Source organism: Ambystoma mexicanum, chromosome 2q (assembly GCF_040938575.1).
Source record: "Ambystoma mexicanum isolate Mex_15411 chromosome 2q, UKY_AmexF1_1, whole genome shotgun sequence".
Lineage (NCBI taxonomy): Eukaryota > Metazoa > Chordata > Amphibia > Caudata > Ambystomatidae > Ambystoma > Ambystoma mexicanum.
This window is the reverse complement of record NC_090924.1, coordinates 738,273,079-738,296,724: the sequence shown is the minus strand read 5'-3', so window position 1 is coordinate 738,296,724 and position 23,646 is coordinate 738,273,079. Positions and strand designations below refer to the sequence as shown.

The 23,646-nt window shown below is 46.8% G+C and overlaps 1 protein-coding gene across 2 annotated transcripts in view; it reads right to left on the bottom strand.

Moving 5' to 3' along the window:
- RNF32 (ring finger protein 32) overlaps window positions 1-23,646 on the bottom strand; it is a 567,839-nt gene that overhangs the window by 542,980 nt on the left and 1,213 nt on the right. The gene's annotated exons all lie outside the window — the stretch shown is intronic.

The window sequence follows — 23,646 nt, the reverse complement described above, 5'->3', positions numbered from 1 at the left end:
TGGTCGATCTTGGAATTCTAACTCTGGATGGTGGGTTGCATAAGGTGACCCCTAGTAAGCAGGGCGCTATAAAGTAGGACTATCAGTCCTCTCGTGTCCCGACGCTCGCTCAGCGTATGTTCGTATGATGTAAGAGGTCTGAGCAGGGTCATGCAGGACACTCCTCGGCTGTAAGTGAAGCAGCAGGGCTATTTCAGTCCTGTGCAGTGCTTCTTCCAGCTCTGCTTTGGAAATGTCAGTGCTCTCCCTCCACATCTGCCCCGCTCTCATCAGACCATTGTTGTATTGGGGTTGAAAAAAATGGACTTCGGCCAGTTTGTCTTGACTGGGGGTAGCCCAGATACAGCTGAGGGGAGAAGGCCAGGACGTGATTCCCTTCATGCTTTGGGTGGGACGGCACAGGGACCATAACAAAGACAATATTGGGTCCCTAATTCTACGTGGTAAGGATCGGAAAGGGGGACCATAGCGACTCGCACAGAGTGACCGGAGAAAATAGATTGTTATCCAGAGTCACCCATTGTTTCTCTGGGTTTTCCCTCAGATGGTCTGCAAGGCTGCAGAGTTGAGAAGCCCTGAAGTACTCATAAAGATCAGGGTATCCAATACCCCCCCTGTCTTTCGGTAGAGTCAGAGTTGAGTAGGGGATTTGAGTTTTCAGATTCGCCCACTGGTATACCATGAGAGATCGCTTGACTTCTGTGTGAAATGCTACTGTGTCAGGTCCCTGGATAACAGGAGGCATTAGTAGTAGTGTTTTAGATTGTGTTCAGGTTGTGTTCACAATATTTCCTTAACCATCATGTTAGCCAGCTGCCATTGTCCCAGGCCAATATGGTGAATTTCCTGCTCTGCAATAATTGGCTAAAGATTATTATGATGCAGTTTGGACATCAGGAGAGGTTCTAAACTGCCTTTCATTCAAGATCCCATTGGAAGTGGTCACAGCGCTCAAGAGCTCCAGAGGAAATGGAGAAACCAGAGAAAATAAACATTTCAAGTAGAGGTTCACCTGAAAGTGCCTAAGAATAATTCAGATTAGTGACCGTAGTAAAATGGAATCTATGAAAAGTCTAAAGTGAATTTTCCATATGAAAGCATTAGTTCTGAATTTATATGTAAATAAGTTTTTGAAGGAAAATCTAAAGAAGTAATCGTCATAACATTTAAGCTGTATTACAAGTGTTTGAAGGTAACGTTGCACAGAACTTAAAAGCATTTTAACTACACTAGCTGCTTCCCTTGCGCGCGTCAGAATTGAAAGTGAAATTCATTAGCGCGTGTGTAAGCCAAATCAAGAAACGTTTGAGTGCGTGCTCGTCGGAAGCGTGGCTGCATTAGAGGAAGGGACCTAGTCGCGCACATCTGGGTGAAGAGGAAGCAAACAGAAATGCGCAGTGCTTTTTGTTTCATCCGTTTCCCTCAGAGAATCGGGTAGTGCGTGAGAATCAAGCAGCTTAGAAGCAGTTGGTAGCGGGTGCGCGAATACCGAAAAGGGAAGCAGGCAACAAGGTACATTTAGCGCGGCGAGTTCAAGTAGTTATATGTGCCCATTCTAATTCTGAAGGCAGTCTAAAGAGCATGACTCATCGGCGGCTGTCAGGGAGCAAGCAGCAAGTTTAGAGCAGTTGCGAAGTTGTGTTTGAGTTAATTGATGCACCTCAACTGCAGATTATCTTGGGTATGCCCTGGTTAACCTTGCATATCCCTCAAATCGACTGGGCCAAGAGGACAGTGGACTGTCTGTCAGAATATTGTCTGGAACAATGTGTTAAGGCATGGGAGGAGTGTGATACAGGGCAAGGTGAGAACCTTGGAGAGTTTTTGGCGAGTGGATTGGCTGAGGAACAAGTGATTGACACGGCGGTTGGAAACTTGCCGGTGTGCTATCAAGAGTTTGAGGATGTCTTTAGTGAACAAGAGGCAAATGAGTTACCACTGCATCACCCTTATGATCTTAAGATCAATTTGGAAGACGGGGCACCTATTCCTTGTGGCAGAATATATGCATTGACTGAGAGAATGAACATCTGAAGACATACTTGCAGGGAAACCTTGAAAAAGGGTTAATTCGCCATTCTCAATCTCCAGCGGCATCACCCTTATTTTTTGTGCCCAAGAAGGGTAAGAGTTTAAGAACTTGTATAGATTACAGAGCCATCAATAAGATTAAGATCAAGAACCGCTACCCGCTTCCGCTGATTTCTGTGATGCTGAATACCATTCAAGGTGCCAAGATGTTCTCTAAATTGGACCTACGTAGAGCTTATCATTTGGTAAGAATCCGAGAAGGAGATGAATGGAAGATGGCCTTCTGAACTCGTTTTGGATGGTTTGAATATCAAATAATGCCATTCGGGCTTTGCAATGCGCCAGCAGCATTTCAATATTTCATCAACGAGGTTCTGCAGGAATACCTAGATGTTTTCGTAATAGTTTATATCTATGATATTCTAATATTTTCCAGAGAAGAGCATCAGATCAGGAGCATGTCCGAAAGGTATTGTTGAAATTAGGAGAGTTTCACACGACTAGGATGGAATTCTTGGGTTTTGTGATTTTTTTTTTTTTGGCCGGTCTGGAAATGGATTCCAGCAAGATTAAGGCGCTCTTGGATTGGCCAACTCTCACTTGTGTTAAAGATGTTCAGAGGTTCAATGGATTTGCCAACTTCTATCGTCGATTTATTCAAGACTTCTCACTAGTGGTAACACCCATCACACGATTACTGAAGAAGGGTGTAAAATTCATCTGGGAGAAGGAAGCTGAAGAGGCATTTATCTTCTTAAAGAACAAGTTCACCACTGGACTGCTACTGTTGCATCCCGATGTGGAATAACCTTTTTTCGTAGAGGCAGATGCTTCTGATGTGGGCCTAGGAGCAGTGCTTTCACAGAGACATCCGAGTACTGGCCAGTTACATCCTGTAGCCTTCTTTTCCAAAAAGTTTTCAAGCACTGTCAAGAATTGCACCATCTTAGACAGGGAACTCTTAGCGATTAAGACTGCTTTTGGTGAGTGGAGACATTACTTGCTTGGAGCTTGACATAGAGTAACAGTTCTTACGGATCATCAGAACTTAACTTTCTTGCACTCAGCCAAAACTTTAACGCCGCGTCAGTTAAAATGGTCTCTTTTCTTCGCTGAATTCGATTTGGTGATTACCGTTAAGCCCAGCTGACAGAACGGCAAGGCAGATCCTTTGTCCAGATGTAACCCATGAAGTTCCAAGCAAGATCCATTGGCACCTGTATCGCTGCTTCAAGATAGTAACTTTGTGATTGCAGGGGTACGAAAGGTTGTGAATTTGAGTGAACAGGTGCAAAAAGGAATGACTGAGGAACAAATGAGTGAATAAGCAAGAAAGGAACCAGCAAGAGTGATCAAGGATGGTTTGCCGTTTATGGATGCTAGGTTATTTTTGCCTACAGAGGAATTGAGGGAAGAGGCTCTTTGTCAAAGTCATGATTCCCCTCTAGCTGGACATCCAGGTTTCAGAAAAACCTTGGAACTAGTACGCATGGAGTTTTGGTGGGAAGGCATGTGTAAGGATGCCTTGAATTATGTAAAGACGTGTGAGGTTTGTGCGCAAGTTAAATCAGAAAATCAGAGGCCAGCAGGTTTGTTGACTCCTTTGCCCACTCTGCCTCATCGATTGCATTCTATCTCTTTAGATTACATTGTAGAATTACCTCTTGATCAAGGTTGCACCACAATTTTAGTAGTGGTAGATGTTCTTTCTAGGGCCAGTCATTGTATTCACCTAAAGGGTTCTGCAACAGCCACTAATTTAGCACAAGCTTTCTTACAAAATGTGGTAAGGTTACATGGCCTCCCTACACAAGTAATTTCAGACCGGGGATCTCGGTTTGTGCCCAAATTTTGGCGGGCATTTTGTAAAGAATTAAAGATAGAGGTTAGTTTAACCATGACTTTCCATCCTGAAGCCAGTGGTCAGACTGAGAGGGTGAAATATCTACGTTGTTACGTTAATTCTGATAAGCGTTGGGTGGAGTTAAACTGGTTAGCAGAGTTTTGTTATAACAACACGTCCAAAGATTCTACTACAATGTCTCCATGTTATTTAAATCAAGGGTTTCATCCTAGATTTCTCACGGAAGTGAATTTTGAAGTTGTGGAAGTACTGGATTTAGAGAGTAGGTTGAGCGCCATGGTTGGAAACGTTAAAAAGGCAATTGAGGCCTTGCAAGTGAGTAAAGCGAATTACAAAAGGTTTGCTGATCGAAGTCGTATGGTTGCCCCAAGTTACCAACAGGGAGGTATGGTTTGGCTTTCCAGCAAAAATATTGCCCTGAAGGACAAGAACAAATTCAGTCCACGCTTTTTGGGACCATTCGAAATTTATCCCCAGTGAAAATGAAACTAAAGTTACCCACTATTTTAAGGGTGCATCCCACTTTCTATGTTAATCTTCTAAAACCTTGTATTAAGGGTACTAGGCTAGTTCAGGCGCCAGGTCCAGTTTGTGTAGAAGGTTCGGGAGAGAGAGTATAAGGTTCAGGACATTCTGGTTTCTAGAATGGTTCGGGGAAAATTACAGTACTTGATAGACTGGAAAGGCTATGGCCCAGAGGAAAGAATTTGGGTGGCTAAGCAGGATGTCCATTCACCAAGGTTGGTCAAGAGATTTCATTTATGCAATCCTGAGAAGCCAGGCCCTGGTGCAGGGCGTTACGGGGGTAGGGTAGTGTCAGGTCCCTGGGTAACAGATGGCATTAGTAGTAGTGTTTTAGATTGTGTTTGGGTTGTGTTCACAATATTTCCTTAACCATCATGTTAGCCATCTGCCATTGTCCCAGGCCAAGATGGTGAATTTCTTGCTCAGCAATAATTGGCTAACGCCTATTATGATGCAGTTTGCAAACTCGGGAGAGGTTCTAAACTGCCTTTCATTCAAGATCCCATTGGAAGTTATCAGAGCGCTCAAGAGCTCCAGAGGAAACATAGAAACCAGAGAAAATAAACCACATTTCAAGAAGAGGTTCATCTGAAAGTGCCTAAGAATAATTCAGATAAGTGACCATAGTAAAATTGAATCTATTAATTTTCCATATGAAAGCGTTAGTTCTGAATTTATATGTAAATATGTTTTTGAAGGAAAATCTAAAGAAGCAACCGCAATAACGTTTAAGCTGTATTACAAGTGTTTGACGGTAACATTGTAAAGAACTTAAAAGCATTTTAACTGCACGGGCTGATTCCCTTGTGTGCGTCAGAATTGAAAGTGAAATTCACTAGCGCGTGTGTAAGCCAAAGCAAGAAACGCTTCAGTGCGTGCACGTCGGGAGCCTGGCTATGTTAAAGGAAGTGACCTAGTAGCGTGCGTCTGCGCGACGAGGAAGTAAACAGAAATGCACTGAGCTTTTCGTTTTATCAGTTTCCCTCCGAGAATCGCATAGTGTGTCGGAGTCGAGAAGCTGAGAAGCCGTTGGTAGCGGATGCGTGGAGACCGAAAAGGGAAGCAGGCAACAAGGTACATTCAGCGCAGCGATTTCAAGTAGTTATATGCGTGCATGCTAATTCTGAATGCAGTCTAAAGAGCACGACTCATCGGCAGCTGTCAGGGAGCAAGCAGAAAGTTTAGAGCAGTTGAGAAGTAGCGTGATACGTTCAAGGAAACATCTATAAGTTAAGTGTAACAAGGACTGCAACGCAGCCATTACAAGTATATAACAATATCAAATTCAAGAATTCTTTTCTATAAAAGAAGAATTAACTACACAGATCTTTTTGGCTAAGGAGAGAGTTTCAGAAGTAAAAAGGCAATTAGTTAAGTTGAAGTTTTCTGGAAGAACCTTTTTCAACAGTAGTAAGGAGTGTCACTACAAGGTACAAAGAGGAAATAGTAAAATATAACACTAAGATTTGTTTCAATAAGCAGAGGCAGTCAGGTAAACCAGTGGGTTTTGGTGAGATTAATATAATTTCAGTTGCTTGTGAATTTAGGTTGGAAGATTAACCATTGATGTATTTCTTGCAGGTATCCAGAGTTCTGAGACGTCCTGAAGACTAAGGGAACCAGGGAAATCCTGACCATTTTGTATTTTATCCACTTCCCCTTTTCCCCCGGTTTGATCAATTCAATAGTTGTTCATATTAACTGTTGGGGGAACTAATTTGGAGGATCTGGTGGGCTATTCGTCTGCTCCTGCAGGATTTTGGCGCTGGGACCTGATATACTGGGAGAATCACAGGGAGAGACTGGAAGAGAAACAAGAAGTGGATGATGTTCATTTTGATCGAGGTATACCTCCCGGCCCAGGAGAGTGTCAATGAAGACCACCTCTATAGCTCCATCTTGACCGCATTCCAGATGGGCCTATAGTTTGCATCAAATAAGTTGGCCAGGTCTGTCGTGATCTCTACTCCCAGGAACCGCAGCCCATTGGTGTGTAATTGAAAGCACCATTCCTTCACTAGGTTGGCTGGAAGGGTCACATTTGACTGAAGCGTGAGAGCCATCTTTTTAATGAGATTTGCTTTGAAGCCAGACAGAACCCCAAACTGCCTCAAGGTTGTGAACAGGGTAGGAATAGATTCCAGCGGTCGACTGATGTAGGCCAAAATGTAATCTACAAATAGCGCCAGTTTGTACTCCCTTCCCCCTCTCTTCATCCCATGAATGCGGGGGTTGGTTCTTATTGCCTGCGCAAAGGGCTCCACTACAAGAGCGTACAAAAGGGGGGAAAAGGGGCATCCCTGCCGTGTGCCCCTCGTCAGTCCAAAAAGATCTGAGGCAACTCAATTTACTAGAACTTTTGCAGACGCGTCACGATAGAGTGCTACCGAGCGCGATATCCACCGGCACCCTAATCCTAACCATCTAATGACCACCCGCAGGAAGGGCCATTCGACTCTGTTGAACGCCTTCTCTGTGTCGATCGATAACAAGATAGGGCAGTCCTCACTGTCCTGGGTAATTGCCATCAAATCGAGAGTTTTGCAAACGTTGTCTGCGCCCTGTCTGCCTCTCACATAACCGACCTGGTCAGTGTGTAGCAGCCGGGGCAGGACCTGGGGTAGGCAGTTAGCTAAAATACTTGCATACATCTTTGCATCTATATTTATCAGTGAAATCGGATGATATGATGCACATTCTGTGGGGTCTTTACCCTCTTTGGGCAGGACTACTATTCTGGATTTGCTAAAGGAGGGGGGCGCTTGGCTGGATTCCATAATCGAGTAAAAATGTTTCACTGAAAAGGGGGTGAGGGAGTTCAAGTTCGCTTTGTAAAAGGCTGGTCTAAATCCATCTTGCCCCAGGACCGAGCCGGATTTCAACTTAGAGATGACTGATTGAATTTCTTTGGCAGTAATCGGAGCGTTGAGCATGACCTGATGTTCATCGGACAACTGCACCTGGGGAAATTTTGATAGGTACTGATCAATTTCTAACTCCGCCACCCCTCTGCAGTATACAATTTCGAGAACTGTCCTAATATTTCTAGGGGATCTGTGAGGTCCCGTCGCTGGCAATTCTTTTTAATCTTGGGGATTGCTCCATCTGCCCTCTGCTTCCATAGACAGTTGGCCAGCATGGTGTGAGCCTTTTCCCCCTTTTCGTAAAAAATGGTGCTTCAGGTATCGCAATTGCAATAGCATTTTGTTCTGCCAGATACCTCCCAGTTCTTCCAGAAGCTCACTAATCCGTGGTAGGATCTCCTCTCTCCCGGCAGGATGCTTCTGGAGGTCCTTCTCTCTGTGTGTTAGCTGAGCTTTCATGTCTTTTTCCCTTTTTAGCCTTAGTCTATTTTAATGTGTCCCCTCCGCAATTAGGACTCCTCGAATCGTGGCTTTTGCTGCCTCCCAGACCATGTTCAAAAATATTGCTCCTGTGCCGTTATTGACAAAATAATTTTTCATCGCATCAGTGAGGGTTTCCTTAAATAATCGGTCTTCATAGAGAGTATCATTGCACTTCGATCTATGTTCAGTGCACAGGGCAGGGCCCATATCCAGTTCAAGGAGGCAGAGATCTTGGTCTGTCCAAGCAACTATTTGAATGGAGGTTTTTGAGATGACACTTTCACTCTCTGCGCTGACCAACACATAATCGATTCTTAAGTAAGTGAGATGTGGGGGTGAGTAAAAGGTGAAGGCTCTTTCATTTGGGTGTGTTGTGTGCCAGGTGTCAATTAGCTGGCTGGTGCGCAATTGACTGCAAAATTGATCCCCCGAGGTATAATTTGGTTGTTGAGCACCATCATAGAGTCCCAGTCTAGGTATGGGCCTGCAATAATGTTAAAATCGCTGCCTCACACCAGCGTGCCCTCCCTCCATCCATCCATAAAGTCGAAAAAGGTATTCACTAAAATGAGTTTGGTTTTGGTTGGGAGCGTAAGCGGAGCAAAGTGTGTCTTAGTGCTCTTGTCTTCCCTTTCAAAGCGAGAAACCGTCCCTCTAGATCCCAGTGAATTTGTTCAATGTGCAAGCCCAATGACTTCTTATATATGATTCCCACTCCCCCCCTCTTGTTACTCCCAGATGTCCATAGTGTGCCCCCTATTCCCTTGCCGACCACTTTGAATTCCTTCCCCTGGGCAAATTTTGTTTCCTGGACAAACAATACATCAGACTTTGAAAGTCTGAATTCCCCTTGCCAGCATTGAACGCTTATGCAGGGAATTAAGGCCCTTAACGTTGAGGGACCCGAATGTTATGCCCTCAAGTGATGCCTTGTTGGTATATTAAGTGTTGGGTGGTTACCCTACCGGGATGATTGCCCATGTGACGTGTGTTAGACACGTTCGCGAGCTTCTGAGATGTGGTAGGCATGTGTGGCTGAGTTTGCAAGTAACTGACGCTCGAGTGCGGTTTCTTTGTCCCCTGATGCATGCCTCTCCCCCGTCCCCCTCTCTTTTCCCCTGAAAAACACCAATCCTCGGCGCCCTTCAAGTACAGAGACGCCCTTGATAAAGAATGGCCACACTACAGAGGCCCCGCCCTCAGGCTAAACATATTAGGCCCAAATATTCAAAAAAAAAAAAACTTCACTTAACTAACATCTAACCAGATCGTATCTTTCCCAACAAATGCAGCCGTGCGTTTCTTTCCCTTTCATGGACTGTTTGTGGGCGGAAGGGTGCCCAGTACCGGAAAGAACAGGAGTTCTATGCAGAGTGCGCACGTCAAAACACTCCCGTAAAACATCTGTGTGCCTGGATCTTCTCCTACATAAATTACTCGACAGGGAGTGTTAAATCGCTTGTGTTTTCTGTATCTCGATGCCCCCCCCTCCTCGGTGATGAGGGTAAAGGTTTGTTCAGCGCACCCGTGGGCTCCCCTAGCTTCGTCCTCTGTAGTGATGCAGAAGCTCTCTCCGTCGTGTTCGAAATTGAGAGAGAAAGGGAACCCCCAGTGATACCGGATTTTGTGGTCCTGCAGCCAAGTGGTCAGTGTGTGGAATCCTCTGCGTCGGTTCAGTATGGCGGCCGAGAGGTCCTGATAGATTTTTATGTTGGAACCTTCAAATTCTATGGGTTCTCTTTCTCTCGCCCTTTGAAGTATGTCCTGCCTCTGCCGATAATAATGTCATTTAACAAGAACTGACCTAGGTCCGTTTGGAGGGCCTCCCGCTCTTTATTCTATCAAACTCCATGGGCGTGGCTTCTGCGTGGTCATAAAGGTTTGCCACCAGGGCCTGCACCCTGCCGTTCAGGCTGGCCATGGTTCCGCCTTGCTTCTCGCTGAGACCCAATATGCGCTCCCAGTTTTCCAAATCATCCTTTTTTAGTGGCATGTCCATAGCTTTCTGCTCTAAGTCTTGGAATCTCGCTTCACAGTTCATCACCGCCAAATCTCCCGTAAGCTGATTGCTCTCCACTGCTTACAGCCGGTCCTCAACCTTCCCCCTCCTGGCTTGTAGGTCTGTGATGGTTTCCCTAAGAGTCGGAGTTCCCTAAGCAGGAGGCGAATGTCAGCTTTAGTGGTGCTATCTCTGTCGTTTCCGGGTATTTCTGTGGAACTCTGGACCTCATCCTGCTCCTTTTCTCCTTGCGAACGGCTAAAGGATCTCAGTCTTTGAAGAGTGCTTGGGTGCACCGCTTCGGGGGTGCTGAAGTATGCGGGATGCAGTGCTGTGCGATGCCCCTGTGCTTTCCCGGCAACGGGGGTTTAAGTCGGCACTCAGTTTCTTGTTAAGGGGTAATCTACTTCTCTTGCAGGCTGAACCCTGATTCCCGGATCTATCTTCTTCAAGTGTCCTGGGTATCCCCTTCTTCCGTGTCGCTGTGAGCTTTGTTTGCTATGCGAGCAGGGGTATTTGCTGGCCCCTGCGCCTCCCTTGCTCTGGGGTGATTACTATAGGTGGAGTAATTCCAGAGGTGCTTGACAACGGTGAAGCCCCTCTAAGGTGACTGTCTTCCCTGCCCAGTCCGTTTCAAACCAGTGTGGACAGATGCTTCAACGTTGTCTTAAAGGGAGATCAGGCTTTCTGGCGTGATATGATGCAGCAGGTCACTTGCCCAGTGTTTTCCCCAACAAAGTACCTTCCTGATAAGCCAGGGCCAGAGTGTGCTTTTGGTCTGCTCAGTGTGGGCTTGTTGGTAGGAGTGCTGGGCTCTCTCCCTTCTCTGTTGCTCCTAACCCAGTGAGCGACGGGTTACCCCTTCCGACATGTCACTTGGTGGCCCTTGCTGTGCCAGGTGCAGTCATGCAAATCACTGAGCACTTCCGCCGTTGGGGGAGGGAGAGCCCTGGGGCCTGTTTGCCACTGCTGTATGGTAGCCTGAGTGATGCAGTGTGTGGCTATGTGCTACGTTTGCCATGGAGGCTCGTAGGTGCTGCCCGGGGTTTTCCTTTCCCTGTCGGGACCCTACGCGGCTTGTCGCAACACTTTGGTGAGGGCTAATGCTACGGATGACTTTGCCCGACGGGCAGTATCTCCATGTGTTTTTATGATGGCTGTGGAACGCTGGGGGCTTCTGCCGGAGCGCAGTGCCTTACCGTGCAGGGGCAGATTTGGTCAAACAGGAATCCTTGCCTGCCCCGCTGCGAATGCAGCAGGCTGCCATTTGACGGTGGGCTGCCCGCGGCAGGAGCAGTGTCTGCCTCTCTGCCCTATGATATAGGGCGGGTGGCTTTCATTTGTCCGGGAGGGCTCTCCCTCCGCTCCCGCTCTGCGTTTTGCCTGTCTGCAGCGCTGCCTCCTTCAGGTGGATGTCTCCGCTCCGGCAAAGGTGTTGGTTAGACTTGAGCACTGTCCAGGGGCAGAACTCAAAGGATAATGTCATCTTCTTTGGGGGTGTTCTATTCCTCACCAGCACTGTGTCCCCAGCCTGAAGTTCTCTGTGTTGTGCTTGGCGGGCCTGGCTCTCTTTGTCATGATGTATCCCAGCCTTTCTTCGATGAACGGTGTGTCAGGTTCTGGGACTACCCAGTTTGAGTGCAGAGGTAGTTCAGCTCGGATAGGCACCCCAAGCATCAACACCGCTGGGCCCACCTTTGTGGAGGTGTGTGGGGTCTGCCGGTGAGACCGGAGGAACGGATACACGGCAGGTAACCACTGTTGATGTTGGTCCTTTGCAATCCTGATGGACTTGTTGAGGGACCCCATGAATCTTTCATCATCTCTGTTCGCTTGTGGCCAGTACGGGATGATCTTCCAATGCTTGATGTTGTGGTTAGATAGGAACTGCCATAGTTCGTGGCTGGTAAATGGGGTCCCATTGTTGCTGTTCATCTTCCGCGGTATGCTGTGCATGAAGAATACTTTTTGTAAGGCTATAATCACAGATGGCGCATCAGTGGACTTGATGTTTTCGACCTATGGGTACTGCAAAGACTCACCGGAGGCGGGTGTCTGTACTCCTGCTCTCTATATGGCAGAGGAGAAGCACATAGGACCCCTAACAAGATTCTCTATTATTGTTATTGTTATTGTGGTGAGCAATCAAGGCTTAGCTCTCAGGAGGTGATGCAGGCTGGTTCTTAAGTACAGTGTAGTCCCTAAGCACCCAAATAGGAATGTCTACACACTGTATTAGTGAAAACACAGAGTTTATATAAATAAGGTTCACGGTTAGATACGCAATCACAATAACTCACTTTGTGCTCGGTTAATCTACAATGGCAAATCTATACACAGTTCTACGTGGTACCACAATTACTATGAGATTTCATTAAAGTGCATCAACTGTACTTAGTTTAAATGTCACCACATCAAGTAATAAGGAGAACCAACAATAGACATAGGAGGAAAGCAGGTGGTTGGAACAATAGGCAGAATACTGAGCCCCTATCACCAGGCACAGTTCTGTAAGAGGATCCCCCCACCTGGGCAACCTGTAAATAGATATATCGTACAAGCCCAGTCATATATTGTTCACAAGAGTCTTATATCCTTCTAAATAGTTCTACAACCCAAATCTACCTGGAATAGCAGAGTTCAACGTCGGGTCGTCGACGTTTCCTTCTTGAGCGGCTCCCTTTAAGGCAGGAGCCACGGATTGCCGAGAACCCACGAGGAAAAAGGGTGAACACTATCGTTACGGCAGCGGCTTCGGTTCTTGCGGTGATCGTTGACGATCGGTCGAAAACGTCCTGCGAGCTAAGGCATGCGGTGTACCTCGACGACGAGTGTTTGTTTCCCCAAAGAGTCAATGAAGAACTTTGGCCCAGCAAGGACGTCGGGTCATCAGCGTCGGCGAACGGGGCGGGACCACGGCTGGCTTCAGTAGCTCCGTCTGCATCTCTGTCATGGCGCATGCCCCCAAAACCCTGAAAACCGCGAGCCAAGCCCAGATTCTGGCTTCCTTTGGGACTTTCCAGGCCCCAGCTAGGCTCACCTGGGCTCAGTCCTGGCGCCTCTGGCGCCAGGCTCATACCATGTTAAATACATGGTCCATTTATTTGGCTCTGAGATGCTGAGCCATTCAGTACAGGGTGTGGCTTGGGACTACTTTACTAGAGAGACAGGATGCGATGAAGGGGAACTACTTGCAAGGCTATTTAAACCGCACCTTGCAAACTGAACACGCTTTGCGTTAATCTGCACTCCTGCAGCGTAACGCTCACCGTGTCAGTTCTTGCTTCCTTTCTGCCACGCCCGTCCAGAGTCTTCTATCCATCGGCACCTGTGAAAATAAAAGAACAAGAGTTATTCACGCATTGAAGGCCTACCCTGCAGAACATCCGGACCTCGCCTTTACGCTTATCCAAGGGCCGCTGCATCTGTAGAAGATCAGATCAGAAGGCACCCTCTCGGGTAGCGACGCACCTGACTCGGCCTCCTCCAGGAACTCCAGCGAGCAGTTCTCCATCATTCTGCTTCGCGCCGCATCTCGACACCGTCAGTCGGACCTTCCATCTCCTTCCTGGAAAAACGCTGCACCTGCCGAACAGAAAAGACAAAGCAGGTTAGTCGTACACAACAAGAAGGCTAAAATAAAGCGAACTATTAGCGCATCTCGCACATCGCTCTACTTACTGGCAAGAATCCTGCACATCATTGTCAGGAGAGTCATCCATCATCCGAACACCGCTTTTGTGCCGCACCTGAAAGACAAAAAAACGAACATTAGATATCAGCAAGGACTTAAGGCAGTTATTTCAAGGAGTTATTGGAATAGAGACTTACCTGCTTACTGCGGTCCATCCACTTCAGCAACCTCCATCGGATCAGTGAATTAACTCGATCCTGGAACTACAGAGTAACCGCGCCCCTGCCAGAGAGTGTGCAGGACGAAGAGCTCACCCATATAATAGACAAGGTGAGTCAGGGAAAGAGCAGGATAACACGGAAGGAGGTGAAAACCAAAACTAGCTCCACACAGTTGGCTAATATCTGCCCCACCTCTGGAGGGTGTGGGGCAGATCCTTTGAAGATTGATATCAGGGGGTTATGGTCTGTGAGTATCTTCGCCATTTGTCCCAGGAGGTAGACTTGGACCCCCACATTATCGCTGGAGCCTTTTTCCCAATGTGGACGTAGTTCAGTGCTGCCTTAGTGAGTGCCCTACTAGCAAAGGCGACTGGGTACACCATGCCCTTTAGGTCAATCTGCGCCAATACCGCCCGGGAGTCCTTGATTTGCTGGAAGGCGTCTTGGTGCTGCTCGGACCATTCACACTGTGTTTCTTTCTGTGTTAGCCTCTGCAGAGGTGCTGCAATGTTGGCCAGGTCTGGGATGGATCTGGCACAGTTGGTAGCCATCCCCATGAAGCTCCTTACTCCTGATGCCTATGTTGGGGCTCTGGCTTCTTTGATCTCCGAAACCTTTGCGGGGTCATGTGAGACCCCTTCTGCACTGAACACGTACCGAAGAAGTTTCATTCGATCTTGCTAAACTCACACCTCTCTGCTTGTAAAGTGAGGCCAGACTCTTCTAGGAGTTGTAGGACTGCGGTTAGCCGTTTGTGGTGTTCTTCTGTACTTGCTCCGTACACTAGGATATCATCACTGATGTTAGTGGTACCCAAAAGGCCATTCAGTATTCTTCGTGTTTCGTTTTGAAAAACTTCTGCAGCTGATGATATGCCGAAGTTGAGTCTCTTGTATCTCCTGAGCCCCAGGTGGGATGAGAATGTTGTTATGTAGCGTGACTCTCGGTCCAGTCGTATCTGATGATAGCCGTAGTGCAGATCTAACTTTCTGAAGATTTTCACCCCTGGGAGATGTACAATCAGTTCATCTATTGTCAGCGCCACGTGTTGTTCTCGGCCTATGGCTGCATTAGACAACCGCATATCAATGCAGATTCTCACAGCGTTGGGTTGACATGGTTTCTGTGCTATGACCATGGGGGAAACCCATGGTGTTGGTCCTTCTGTCTTTTCAATGATTCCTTGTTTCTCCGTCTCTAGTTCCTCCTCAAATTCCTCCCGCATGTGGAAGGGAACCCTGCAGTGTCTCACTGCCTTAGGCTCAATTGTTGGGTCAATGTGCAGTTTAACCTTTCTTCCTCTGAGGCACCCGATACCTTGGAATACTTTGCTGTGTTTCGTTATGAGGTTGTCGATGTCAAGTGTGTTGATGCTGAAACAAGATGGTCTAGCTTCAGCCTTTCTGCTGTGCGGAAGCTTACCAGCGTCTCAAGACCCGCGTCTACTACGTTTATCCTTGCTCAACATGTACTTTTGTGTATTAGGTTGGAACGGAAAGACCCTGTTATGGGTAGTGGCTTTTTCCATCCATATGCAAATAGTTTCAGACGTTTGTATTTGATTTGTGCTTTCGGCTCATTTTTCTTGAATTCTCGCAGGGGCATGACGTTCACCATTGTTCTGGTGTCAATGACAACTTTGGTGGGTGTCCCATCTGCTAAGATGGTGCAGGGGGTCTTTCCTCTTCAATTGTTCTTCCCTGGCTTGATGGCAGATATCCTGTGTACCGGTTCACTGTTCTTTTTTTGTCTTCTGTGGTGTCTTTCTCGGGACGTCTCCTCTTCTGAGGTGCCTTCTGTGTCGCTGCCGCTGGGTGATCTTCATGCAGCGTCAACGGCTCTTGCTTTGCTTTGCCTTTTCCTTTCCGCCTGGGGTTCAGTGTTACCGGTTGTGCTGTTCCTTTCGGACGGGCGAGTTGAGGCAAACAGCTGCAAAGTGGTTTAACCTCTTGCATTTTCTACAGGTAACCCCTAGGGCTGGGCATGGTTCTCCCCCTGTGACAGGGTCATCCGCACCACTTTAAGGTTTCTTATCATTTTGGTGTTTGCCCAGACGCAGTATTGGGGACTTGTCTCCCTTCTGGTCTCCCTCTGACTGCAGGAATTTCCTCATCATTTTGGGCATTGTCAAGCAGGGTTGTCAAGCAGGAGTGGTTGCATGGCTGCTTCCATGACAGCTACTTGGATGTCTGTACGTTCAGGCAGTCTGCCCATGACCAAAATGCAGTTTAGAGGGACATTGCTCTCTGACATCTTTGCCCTGCGTAGTTTGTCTCACGACATTCCGTTGATGATCTGCATGCGGATGATTAGCTCGTCATCTGGGAATTCGAAGCCTAGTGCTAGTTCTCTGAGTCGAGCGTGGAAGTCATTGATGTTCTCTTTTGCCCTCTGCCTCAACATACAGAATTGGAACCGTTCATAATCTGGGTTCAATTCCGGTTTAAACGTATTGTTTAGTGCAAGCTTTGCAGCATCATATTTGCTGTGGTTCCTCTGTTTGGCATGGTGTGAGCGTAAGGGCGCCTATGTTTAATGGTGTGGGGTGCGTTGTTTCTTCTCTTCTGTTATGTCCCTGGCTTGTATGTTAAGCTCCAACTGTTGGAGCCATATTTCCTACCTTGGGGTGGCTCCTGAGGCATATGGGTCAAAGGTCCTCATTAATGTTGCCTGTGTTGATTCTGGGCCTGGGACTTCTAGCACCACTGAGCTGCCTCTGGGCCCTTTGCTGCTGCTGCCACTCTTCCGTGTTGAGCTGTTCCGGGGGCTTGCCATTCGTGCGCCTCTGCTGTTTGCCTGCACAATGTTGCTTCACATATATTTTGTTTCTTTATCTTTAACTCGCCGTGATAGAATGCACACTCTCCCTTAGTATTCTCACCTCTGTGTTGGTGAGCGAGTGGGGAGCGATCTGGCACCTTTTCCGTCTCCTGTGTGGTTTTTCTTTGATGGCGCACTTCCTCTAGCTGGCCTGTGGGGCTCTGACGGCCCGCTACGGGTGTTCTGCGGAGCAGTCGGAAATACATGTGAGTGCGTATAGACCTTGTCGCCAGTGTGATGTTATCCTAGTTCCGACCTCCTGTTGCTATTTGGAGGTCGGGATTGCATTCACCCTCACTCCGGCACGCTATCCGTATGCAGCTCAAAGAAGATAAGTTTAGCCGGAATGCTGTGCTACAGGGTAATCCCCTTCCAGGCATTCCCTACTTTATTTCCTTTTCCTCATATCCCTTGTCACGTGAGGTGGGCTCCCTTTGCTCATGTGACTCGGATGTCTCTCGACATCACACTGGGTTCTTTCAGAACGAGTGGGCTCTGCTGCTTTCCTCTCTGCTCCATATGGCATAATTAACTCAGCAACTGATGGGACTACCTGCACATGCTTGAGTACCTAAGGAATTACACCACATAGGTATGTGCTGCCATAATATGATATATGCAACCGGAACACCTTCATATGCCTAGCATAGTAAACCTATGTAAGTTAAGGTATAGCCGGGTGGATAGCATACTTTCCAACACTCTGTGACCAAAAAGACGTAGGGTTGTAAGTTTAAAAAATAGTAATTAGCAGAGATGACATCACCGGTACTGACCTTGCACTGATGCGATCCTGATCAGAGAACAAGAAGTGTTTGGCTAACTCAGATTTTCTGACCCATCTTGAGAAATCACATTACCAAATGAGAGAAATGTAGTCAGCCTTTTTAGTTTTGTCTCTTAGTGGAGGCTGCTGAATTATTTTTCTGGAGGGGTGTAAAGGTTTGCCTCAAATGTGCAGGAAGTGATCAAGCGTAGCAAGGGAGCCTGAACCAATCAACGTGGGCTCGGGGGCGGGGGACCACACGCCAAGACAATTTGTTAAATTATGGACTACAATGATGCATTTACTAGCACACAGTTTGCAATCGGTTTTGTATGGTAGCACATGAAAATATTCAGTCGGTGCAAGTTCCCAAAAGTGCACAGGAGTTTTTTCCAACATTTTCAAGATGCCTTTGACCACAATATATGTCAGTATAAAGCATGTTCATACTGATTGTGCCCATACATATGCATGTATAGTGCACCAGCGTATGCCAATATTACCACTTACACCTGTTAGATTTACCAGTACAAAATGCCAAGCCACAGTAAGAAAACATGTCCAAACTGTCTGGACTAATGTTGGCCAATGTAGATTGTAATAACACTTACAATGTTTGCTTTACCATTGATGCCCAGTAACTAAATGCACTGTCATAGACAGTAAAAAATATATAGCCAAATTGACACCATCGATGGAGGCCAGTTTGGCCATTTAATGACTTGTTTGCTTTACCTTTGATGCCCAGTAGCGAAGCCACAGTAAAAAAATATCTGAACTTGTTGCACAAATGTCGGCCAGTCTTCCTATGTAAGAGCACACATAAAAGAAGTAGCAGCTTTTTAACACAGTCAGTGGGACGGGACATGTCAGGAGGTGACATCATTGAATAATTCCTACAGCATGCAGTTTAATGCATATCTATGGGGTTCTTACTCCACACACTTGAAATGTCATTAAAATCAGACTTTTAATCAAGAGTGTACCTTTTAATCTTTAAACATATCCTCTGCTACCTAATTATAATGTTTGTGTGTGGGTGCTGTTTGTGGTGATTTGCAGATACCATAGGCCCCTTCACTCTCCCATCCCGCAATCACTTCCATCTCTGCAGGGCCCTGCCACCTGAGAGTGAACGGACATGAAGAGCGAATAAGGCAGCATCGTAAGGGAGGAAAGTAGAGAAGAGGCAGGTGACTGGGAGAAACATGGCGACATGGAGAGTTAGTGGCCCGGCATGTGAGAAAAGTGGAAGTGAAGAGGGGCAGAAGAGTGAATAAAGGAGGAAGGGTTTTACGATGAAAAGGAGAGTGAGGGAGAAAGCGAGTGAATGGTGAAGGAGAATGAACGAGGACAGGGAAAGGCAAAAGAGTGTGGGGAAATTCAGAGTTAAAGTAGCAAGAGAGTGCTGGAAAATGGAGAGTGGAGTGGGTAATAGGGTGGAGAAATGAAGACTAGAGATTCAGAAGACTTCAGAGAATAGGGAGTGAATGAGGCCTAAAGAGTGAGATAGATATGACGACTGAGGAAGGGCAAGTGAAGGGAGGCAGGTGAATGGGGAGTGAAGAGGCAGCAGAATAAGGAAAAACGGCACATGATGGGGCAAAAGAGGGAGGGAAATGGAGAGGGAAGGAAAGTGGTGGAGTGTGGGAATGGCAGGGGAGTGAGTGAGGAAGAGAGTGTGGGATCATTAGAAAATGAACCTTTGGCATAAATAGAGAAAGACAGAAGAATTAAGGAAACGAGGCAAGCATCTGGGATGAGATCATTGCTGTGAGGAATTCGACCATCTGCATGGTGGCCATGTGCTTGCTTGGGCTTTTTGTAAAAATGTTTAATCAAATTAAATGATGGTAGACCAACCTCAGTAAAATTTGTGGGGCTCATCCATACTCGTTTTCCTATGCTCACACCACAACAAAAGCATAGACCTGTGTACTCTTGGGTGGACACAGCCTACAAGCGCAGTCTGCCCCTGTCATATTTAGTTGGAATGTGACAGCCAGGAGTATAGAATGTCATCTCGAGGAAGGGGGAGGACCAACCTTCAACTTGCCATGGTCAGCCTGATTAACTGACAAAGCCTCCATGGAACAACCCTGCTCTTTTGTTAGGCCCTGCAGATGGTGGCATCGAAAAACATACCAATAGACGGTAGTTGAAACAGGCCCACATGGGGCCTGGGTACAGAGGCTAGGAAAGGAGACAGGAAAGCCAACAACCCTTCATATCAAACTGTGTCAACTTGAAGTCAGCTCCCTCCCTCAGTATCAATGACAGTGAACTGTCATGTCAGGGGCTGGTGTTTACAGTAGACCACCCCAGTAGAGGACCCACATTCATAGGGTGCGAGAATGTGGTTTGCAGGAGAGTCTGGTCTCGCCGCAGCTTCAAGGAAGACCTGATGCTTTAATCGGGACCCACAGGGAGACCCATTAACCAGAGAGACTCTTTGAATACAGCAGAAAGGAAGATGGGTGGAACTTAGTAGAACAAGGCAATGAGCTCAGAGCTCTTTCTGTTGAGCGAAGGCTTCTACCATCTTAGTTCTGTGACATCCCCTGGTTCTTGTTTCACCCCTTTATCTTTTCCTGTTGCAAATCTCTGGTTATGACTTCACACATACAGGAGATTGTTGGTAGGGACCTCAGGATTTGTTCAATAAGCTAGGCTTAGCCTACACCAATCACTGTGGCCCACGTGGTTTTAAAAGAGGGCTGAGCCCTTCTTTTGGCAGACCATCTGAAGATGTCACCAGAACTAACTAAGAAGAACTCAACCATGTATACTGGCTGAAGGTATAGCCTACCCTACATCTTCTGCCAGTGAAGAAAGGCCAGGGTACCCAAAGAGGGAAGCAAGGTCCCTCCACTAAACATGTCCCAGGGAACATAGGTAGATACAGAACTCAGAGGACCATCCAGCCGCTCCAGAAGCAGTACCCAGCCAGCACACAGCATGTCCTGCTAGGCTCTGGAGCAAGATTTCTGGATAGGAAGTGCCAGAAGGTCTCTGAACCTACAATCAAGGACAAGGCTCCTGCCTGCAACACACACCTCAGCTTTCGGCCGTCCGCCATAAAAGGATGACACAAGCCCATTGAAGAAGCTGGGAGAAGTGCCTCAATGATCATCTACCAACATCCGAAGGACATTTTTGAGCCAGTAGAGTTCCTCGATCCGCAACCGACGACAGCGCTGACTGTTGTCAAGGCACTGTCGGTTAAAGACATCTGAGACATCTAGACCCGTGCTTCAGAACTGCCGTTTAGCACTGAGACGATTCCTGAGCCTAAGCTACCATGTACGGTAGTCTTCAGCCGTTCGTCCAGCTTCTCTCACCCAACTGTCATGCCACTGGATACCTGCAGCGGACTCCCATCTCGAACTCTGTCAAAGAAGCCTGCAAAGTGCCCTGAATCCGACTCAACCCTGTCAAGCACCAAAAACACCTACAGCACAAGGTACGTTGTGGTTCGGTCCCCATGGCCCTTCCCAGAAGCCCCCTAACTGCATATTAAGACCCATTGGTCCCTTTGTGCTGAAGCCAAGAAACCTTAAACTGTTGTTGTTTTTAACCATTCCGACTACCCTCCTGTCATTATCCAGAGTGCATCCCTTTTCCTTCTTTCAAACTGTCTGTCCTCTGTATTCCTTTACAGGGTGTGGGTTGTATTTCGTAGCATTGTTAGACAGTCTTTTGTGATTAATGAAGTAGATATTTTTAATCCAACCTTGAGTGGACACTCCTTTTATCATTGGGTAATAACGTATTTTCGCTGTGTTGCAACTAACCTGCCGTTCCGTCCACGTTACCAAAATTGGACAAGGAGGTTTATAATTTGCCTGTTATTTCAATCTGTTCAGATCCCTTCTAGTGTATTAGAGGTGTGGGGATGATTGATGGTTTAGAAACCGATATTCACCCCTGGACCACTAGTACCCTGGAAGTTGATTCATAACAGTTGCCATAAAGAGCAAGACGGGGAGTGAGAGAAAAGTAAAGAATGGGTTAGTAGAGAGGAAAAAACAGCAAGAAAAAGAGAAGAATGGACCAAAACGGATGCTCTATGGAGAAAAAGAGAAGCAAAGGAAGTGGGAGGGAAAGAAGTGAAAGGAGAGTATATTTGTGATGTGAGAAGATAGTGCACATGCCCTGACTTCCACCCGTACGCAGCCACAGCTGTGCCACTGCACATAGCATAGCTTCTACACGCATGAAACGGTTAAAGCTCTATAAATAAACATGGAACAGCTCAAATGCAGTTATTTATATGAGGTTGTCTTGAAATGGACCAAAAAGATCAACATGCTTGAGAAAAATCCTCTTTGTTTGAGTTCTCCGTGTTCACCTTACACCGCGCTTGTGGCTGCAGAAGTATGACCTGGAAGTTCAGTGTCTTCAAAGATCCCTTGCCTTATGTGTTTGGAACTTTTATCACACCATTCTACGTGTCGTACCAAATTTGGAGGGTGTGGAGAGCTGAAGTGGGGTCAGATGTCAAATTAAAGTTGGAAGGTGATGAACTGGAGAGCAAGGGAGCAGCCTCCTGGAGGGGAAAATGTGCAGTCCGAAGTGCATATTGAGAAGTTGCAAAGGGGATGCAGTGAGGGGTTTTAGTTGTGGGATCAATTGCAGGCCGGCATGATGTATATAATACATGGTTAGAAACAAAAGGCAGTTTGATTGGATAAACAGTGAGACAATATGAGCAGGAGAGTTTAGGGGAAATGGAGGATGAATCAGGGTAGTAGAGTGAGGGATGCTGAGCAGCAAATGTAGAGTCAAGGAGTAAAGAAAAGTTTGTGGAAAAATCATACAAATGGGGGTAAGGTGAGTGGGAAAGCGAATTCGAGTCAGAGGCTTAGAGGGAAACTGAAAGCAAAGGTTGACAGGAGAGGGGGAATATAGAACAAAAAGGGCAGGAGTTAAGAGAGAGAATGGGGGAGAAATTGATAGTGGAATGATGCAGAGGTGCTAGGGAGAAATGAAAAGTTGAAGAGGACAGGAGAAGTGAACAGTGGGGTAAATGGAGTGGAGAGTTGGGCAGTGGCCTTGTGAGAGAAATTGAGAGTGAAAGGACAGGAGAGCAAGGGAAAAGTCGAGTGATGGTGGGGGAGAAATGGAGAGTAAAGTTGAGCACAGAGGGAAGGAAAATGAAGAGTGGGGGTGGCAACGAGTGAGCAGGAAGTAGTGTGAGGTTCTGTGCAGTGTACCAGGGTGCAGGGCCTGGATATCAAGCCAGGACCCCAGGGGATTTTGTTGGGAGCCCGGCTTGCCAGTCCACATTTTGTAAAGACACTTACCCAGCCACTTTAAGAAGCAAGTATCGTAGCAACTTCACAAAGACGTCACAGGCGAGTAAAAGAAAGCAATCCCTAAATTAATGTTATGTTATCCTGCATTTCTATCGCGCCTGTTCCATAATTCCTGGTGCTGAATAGTATTGATGGTTTTGAAGCCATCAAACACACACACACACCCACTGACTCTAAATAACCTAAACCGAGGAGCAATTTTTTTTTTAACCCATTTACCCAAAGCTCTCAAGTGTCGCATGGCCCTGCATGAGAAGGCCACCCAGCACTGTTTTTGCCTGGAATTCTAGAACTTGTAGTTAAAAATACAAATCCGAACATCCAAAGTGAAAAAACAGTGGATGTACTTCTCCTGCATGACAACCTGGAGAGCTCTGCTAATAATCAAACTATGTGAATATGAAGCACATTTGTCAATAAATGATGAATAAGAAAACACTCTTGTAGCTGCCAGTGGGACACAGATGCTGTGCAAACAAGCTAGAGGCCAAGTGGATGAAGGTGTGAGCCTTGCCAAAGTGCACCTTGAGGTCGTGGAAAGTGGGCAGAGGAACAGCTTGGGGCACAAAAGCCAGGAAAACAGGCCAGGGCCCCGGGGAATGTAGTTGTAAGCATATCCTAAGTGAACCCCAAGGTCAGGGAACAGGAGGTGAGGTAAGTGCAGCATAGAAAAGAAAGGACAGAAAATCGGGGCAGGGTCTCGGAGGTAAGCCCCAAGGTCATGGAATGGGTGCCGGTGCAGTGCCAGATTCAAGGCAGAGAAATGAGGGTACAATGGGACAGGACCTCTGTGAATTGAACTTACCCATGTCTCGCGGCTGTGTGATCCTGCAATGTTGCAGTCAAACAGTTTGTCTTATGTTTGATTTTTTCTGGCTGGGGGTGAGAAGGGATGTGTGGCAGGTGCAGGGATCTTGATCTTGTGTGGTAGAGTAAGCATAAAGGGGATCTCAGAGAAAGAGGCTATCCGAAGAAACTCATTTCTGAAGCCAAGAAGAGAGCAAGATTTACCGACTGGGAAATTTTATTGACCCAAAACACTGCTCCAAAACACAATTTGGAATATAACAAAATGACCTGTGTCACCACGCACAGACCCCATACTTTTCAAATAAAAAACT